The sequence below is a fragment of the Cynocephalus volans genome, chromosome 10 (genome assembly GCF_027409185.1).
Source record: "Cynocephalus volans isolate mCynVol1 chromosome 10, mCynVol1.pri, whole genome shotgun sequence".
Lineage (NCBI taxonomy): Eukaryota > Metazoa > Chordata > Mammalia > Dermoptera > Cynocephalidae > Cynocephalus > Cynocephalus volans.
The window spans coordinates 28,651,953-28,658,367 of NC_084469.1; positions in this window are offsets into that span (position 1 = coordinate 28,651,953).

Here is a 6,415-nt window from a genome sequence, read left to right on the forward strand (position 1 = left end):
AGAGTATGAGTGAAACTTGCCAAGACCAGAAGAACTGCCCAGCTGAGCCTAACCCAAATTGTTGACCTACAGAATTATAAGATAAGCACGTGATTGTCGTTTTAAGCCACTAAGAATTGGCATGGTTTATTTTTCAGCAAAGAAAAAGCTGATACAGTAACTTTCTTAAGCCATCAGGATTATTACTGCCCACCACACCCATTGGATTTTGATGACCTATAGCCCACTTATCCTATGTTTTTTATTCTTTTTTTTTTTTTTTTTGTCATTTTTTCGTGACCGGCACTCAGCCAGTGAGTGCACCGGTCAGTCCTATATAGGATCCGAACCCGCGGCGGGAGCGTCGCGGCGCTGCCAGTGCAGCACTCTACCAAGTGCGCCACGGGCTCGGCCCATGTTTTTTATTCTTTTGTTCAAAATACATACTCTGGGTATCTGCTGTATGTCAAGCAGGGCTGGGTGTTAGAAACACAGCAATGAACAGAGTCTTGGTCCTGTGACAGACACATGCACAGGCCATCTTAGTTCAGAGTGATATTACAACAGTAAGCATATATTAGCAAGAGGGGACATAGGATGGGCACCTAACCCAAATGAGGGCATCAGATAAGAATGATATTTATTTATTTATTTATTTATTTATTATTTTTTTAAAAAGATGACCGGTAAGGGGATCTTAACCCTTGACTTGGTGTTGTCAGCACCACGCTCAGCCAGCGAGCTAACCGGCCATCCCTATATGGGATCCAAACCCGGGGCCTTGGTGTTCTCAACACCGCACTCTCCCGAGTGAGCCACGGGCCGGCCCCTAAGAATGATATTTAAAGACGAGGTACAGAGTGTACAAAATCTGGGAGGATAAAGCAGGTGGGTAAGGTAAAGAAAGGGTAAGAAATTCAGTATGGCTGGAGCCCAGAGTACAGGAGGAAAGATGAAGCTTAGGAGATGGAAACAGGAACTAGAACATAAAGAGCTCTGTATCCTTTTGCAGAGAATTCAGATATCTACTGAAGGAGAATATAATCTAAAATAATAGGAATTATAGAAAGCTTACAAGGGCTGCAATGTGGAGAATGAACTGGAGAGCCCAAAACTAAAGGAAAGGAGGCTAGTCAGGTGGCTGTTAAGGTCATACAGACGATGGTTGTTGGCAGTTTGACATAAGGTGGCAGAAGTGGCAATGAACGGCCGGCCTGTGGCTCACTCGGGAGACTGTGGTGCTGATAACACCAAGGCCACAGGTTTGGATCCCGTATAGGGATGGCTGGTTAGTTCACTTGGGAGAGCGTGGTGCTGACAACAACAAGTCAAAGGTTAAGATCCCCTTACCGGTAAAAAAAAAAAAAAAAAAAAAAAAGTGGCAATGGAGAGAAGTGAACCCATTTTAGATATTCAGGAGTTAGGACTTGGTAAATGACCAGATTAGGATGATGAACAAGAGGAAAGAATAAAGGATGGCACCCAGGTTTTTGGCTTAGCCAAATGGTGATAGACATTCAGACAGGGAACCTGGATAAGGAGCAGATGGGAAAAGAGATGATGAATTCTGTTTGGAATATGTGGAGTTTGAGATGCCTTCAGGACTTCCAAATGGAGATGTCTATCGAGGAAGACCTGACAATATTTTATGTATTTGCTTACTGTCTAACTTGAAAAAAAATGATAGGAGGTGGTTGATAGTTGAGGAGTCTAGGGACTGGAAGGCTCCCCAAGACTGAAGAACAAGGACATTGGGAAAACAGTAAAATAACTGGAAGGTGGTGGTCAGAGAATATGATGTTTAAGATTCAAGGGATGTAGGTGCTCTCAGTTAGCTCAGTTAGTTAGGGTGCAGTGTTGATAACACCAAAGTCAAGGGCTTGGGTCCCCATACAGACCAGCTGCAAAAAAAAAAAAAGATTCCAGGGATGTAATAGTAATACATAATGGGTTTGAAGATGATCCTAAAAAATGAGGCCAAGGTGATGTATGGGTCACCCGAGATGACAGTAGGCTTTGGGGTAAAGACAGACTGTTGAGCCAGATATCAAAATCTTTAATAAATGAGAAAGGTTGGTTGAAGACAGTAAAGAGGGTGGGTAATGGCATAACAGGATGGCAAGAGCTTCAAAAAAATGGGGGTATGTATAGTCAGGGAACAGAAAACCCAGAACAGTTTGAGGGAGTCAGTAACACAATGAGAGGTGACTAGAGGACTTATACTTGGGGCAGCTGGCAAAGATAACTGGAACATGAGCTACAGAATGACCTGGGTGGCCCACGCTGTCCTGGAATGGATCGCTTCTGCTTTATAAGGAATGCAGTTCCTCTGCAAGAAAGAGCAGCAGCCCTCGTGCGGGGATCTTTTAAAGGGCAGGCCAGGGATAGAATTTTCAGATTTATCATATAAAAACACAGAATGCCCAGTTCAATTTCAATTTCAGATTATTCCATGGGACATACTTATAAGGAAAAAATTATTTGTTGGTTATTTGAGGTGCCTGAAGCTTCTTACAGATTTCTACAAAGATTTGGCATCACTGTGGTCCTAACAACCTGCCAGCTGGTTAACTTCTCGCCTATCCAACTCCATTGTATTAGTAAGAGCAAGCTAACTGCTGTAACTACTAGACCTTAAAACCTGTAACAATTGAACATAAGTTTATTTTTGTCACTAAGGCAGTCACTAAGCTAGAGAGGCCCTTCTCCATGTAGTCATTTAGGGCTCAGGTGGATGCAGACTCTGCCCTGGGTGCCAGCTTCCTTCCAGCCAGATGGAAGGGAAGAACATGGAGGAGCACCTGGGGTAGGTTTCTACAGGCCAGGCCTGAAAGTGGTGCGGGCACCCCTGCACAGTCCACTGGCTGGAACTCAAGTCACATGGCCATGTGTAATGGCAAGGGAGGCTGGAGAATGTAGTTGAGCAGGGTGCGCAGAAAGAACAAGGATCAATCTAGGAGCAATCTCTGCCACAGCCCTTACTAGGTCTGTGTGGGTTCCCTAGGGGTCAAAAGATTCTGGATTGGGGCCGGCCCGTGGCTCACTCGGTAGAGTGCGGTGCTAATAACACCAAGGCCCCGGGTTCGGATCCCATATACGGATGGCCGGTTCACTCACTGGCTGAGTGTGGTGCTGACAACACCAAGTCAAGGGTTAAGATCCCCTTACCGGTCATCTTTAAAAAAAAAAAAAGATTCTGGATTAATAACCTTTGCTTTAGAAGACCAGGCACACAACCACACACGCACACGTGCGCACGCACACACACACACACACCCCACATCCTAATTGCTACTGGAAATGTGAACAAGGACAGAATTAAAAGACATCACATTCATTCTTTTTTTTCTAGGAATCACAGGGTTTTGTGGGTTGGCTTGGTTTTTTTTGTGATAGCTAAAAGTGGTACATATTAAATGGATCTCACCAAAAGGAGTAGGAAAAGTCCATTCTGTTGCTCCAAATTCTAGCTGCTCAGGCATCAAATTCTTTTGTCCTTCCACTACATCATTCCAAACAACAAATGTTTTCCCCCAGTTTCTGCTTATGTAAATGTCGGTCACCATGACAACAAAAAAAGACTGCCCTTGATCATATGGCAGAGCTTGCTGAGGAACAAGCAACTAGCTGGTTCAGACGAAAACCTAACCCCAAAGGCATGAGGAGAAACTGGGGCAATATTTTATTCAAAAGAAAAAGTGAAAGCAAGAGGAAGCACTTGATTCTAGTGGGAGAAAAGTTGGGGCCAAAGAATTTAAAAAAACCATTTCCTCTTATTACATTGTTTTTGGGTGGTGGGATCTAGCTTTCTCCTTTTTTCCTGTTATATCACAAGGCTCCTAAAAGGATTTGGGCCCCAAACTCAGGCCAATTCTACATCCAACCCACCTGGGGTCATGCCCTAAAACCATTATACACAGAGAATCCACTAGGACCCTGCCCTGTTGCATTCTTAAGTTACTGCCTTTGGGGTCTATAATTCTGAAAGACCTGAGCAACAGGATAACAGGTAAATATGTTGAATGGTGTTTGGGATATATTAAGCTAATCCATTACAATAGCATTTCAGAACAAAATAATTTGACCATAATCATGACATCTAGGGTAATGGGATTCAGCCTTTTGGACATTATGGCTAAAGCTAGAAACTCAAAATAAGATACAACCAGTGAATAATCATTGTATGAATATAGCTCCCCTCTAAGTGATGAGGAGGGACATCTCCACAGGGCTCATCATCACAATACTGGGAATCACACAAACTCAACACTGGGCTTTGAAAAGCATTTCATGCTTCTGCAACAGATGAATCTTCCTAAATGGGTTTTAATCAGACCAATAATAAAATGAACCTAGTCTTTGAGCATACACAAGACCATGGATGCTAGGAAATGCAGCTGGGAGTTGACCAGCTGGATCCCTATTCCCTAGTACCACAACTTGCTCTGGAGAAAACATTATTCATTCAACAAATATTTCTCGTCTGCTGTGAACCAGGTTCTATGCTGGGTTCTGGAGATATAATGAGTAAAGTCAGATGTTGCTCCTGTCCTACTGGAGTTGATTCATAGCCTAGTGGAGATGGAATTAAATAATCCCAGAAATACATAATTACAACCTGAGAGGAGGACTATGAAGTTAAATGATGTGATTATAAATGGAATCTAGGGGTTCAGGGAAGGCATCTCTGAGGAAGTGCAATTTAAGCTGGAACCAAGAAAGTAAGAGTTGGGGGGAGGGAGGGAATACCTAGATTGAGAAAGGGCTTGCCCATCTGAAGAGCTGAAGGGAAAGTCTGTCAGGAGCACATACAGCAAGACTGGCTGAGGAAAGGTCGACGCAGCTGTGTAGGCCATTTTAAGGAACGTAGATTGTATCTTATGATCAGGAAGAAGCCATTAAAGGGTTTTAAGCAAGGGAATGTTATGATCAAGTTGGCCTCGTGAAAAGATCACCCTGGTTGCTCTTTAATGAAGAGATTGGGGAGAGTGGATGACTAATAAAGAGCTTGTTGCAGTGGTCCACAAGAGAGATGATGGCTGCTTGAATGGTGGTGGGAGAGGCATAAAAATGTGGGATAGGGAATATTTTGGAGGTGGAGCTGACAGGAACTGGATGTAGGGTGCAGGGAAGCCTAAAAATAGGCAGCCAACTGGAATGGAACATAAAGCACAGTAATCAAAGCTAATATTTGCTGAGTGCCATATACAACTCTGTACTATACGAGGGCACGCAGTCAAGGCAAGGAGGGGTTAAAATCCAAACCACACTTTCACCTGCATTTGTGATGCCATGAGCCTGGTCAAACACTTACCTTTAGAGAGCCACCAGGGGCCACAGTGGGGGTTATAGATGTGGTTCTTGCTATTACTCCTAGAATGTTAAGAGTCACAAGAGCAGAGTCCATTATTCCACAGGTTCTACCACTTAGAACTACTGTAATCTGATCAAAATTCCTAGTCGAGGGGCTGGCCCGTTAGCTCAGTTGGTTAGAGTGCAGCCTTGTAACACCAAGGTCACAGGTACAGATCCCCATGCCAGCCAGCCACCAAAAAAAACGAAACAACAACAAAAAAAAACCTAGTCACTAAAACACCCAGTCAGCCCTGATAGCTAAATAGCCAACAAAATACGGAGTCAAACCCCCCTTTAATGATAACGAATACTTCATATTTAAAGTCGTTCCTTTCTATGGTGCTAGAGGATACCTTATCCTTAGGTTCACGTGATACTCTCTCAATACAAATAGTTACAAAATAGTGATGAATGAGGTTAAGGTTGCTATAATCCCACTGCAGGCAATCTTTGGACATGGTGGCAACACTAGCCAAGGCAGCCAAAGCTTTGCATTAGGGTTCCCAGGCATGAGGGGCATCTGCGGACCTGTGGAGTCAGGCTGGAGGCCTAACAGGACAGCGAGGTAGCATCAGGTCAGTATAGAAACCTGCACAAATGGCAGAGTAACTCCAGGAAGCTCATTCTTGCATTACACAAAACTCTAGCACAGCCCAGTATTCAAAAAACAGTATTAATGTACCCTTATATGGCACCAAATTCACTTGCTCCCTGCAGTAGATACTTTCCCAGTATAAAGGAGAAAGGAAAAGCCCATCTTAGACCTCACCTCAAGACTCCTTTCCTAGTTCCCTTGAAGATACTGAGAACTCTGGAGTAGCCTAATAGTCCCACCATATTGAAATGAGGGTTAGAAACTCCATGAAGTTTTCCCAAAAGGAACAAAGGGGGCTTTGAACAAGTCTACCTCTACATGTCTAATATATAACTATTTTCCTTCCTACCCCCAGAAAGCTAAAATGTACAAAATCCTCCAATTTGAAGTGGGAAGATAGAAAAGATCGATCCAAGCCAGTTTACCTTTGATCATTTAGTCAACATTTGAGTACCCACTTTGCTAGGATTCAACACAGGTCTAAAA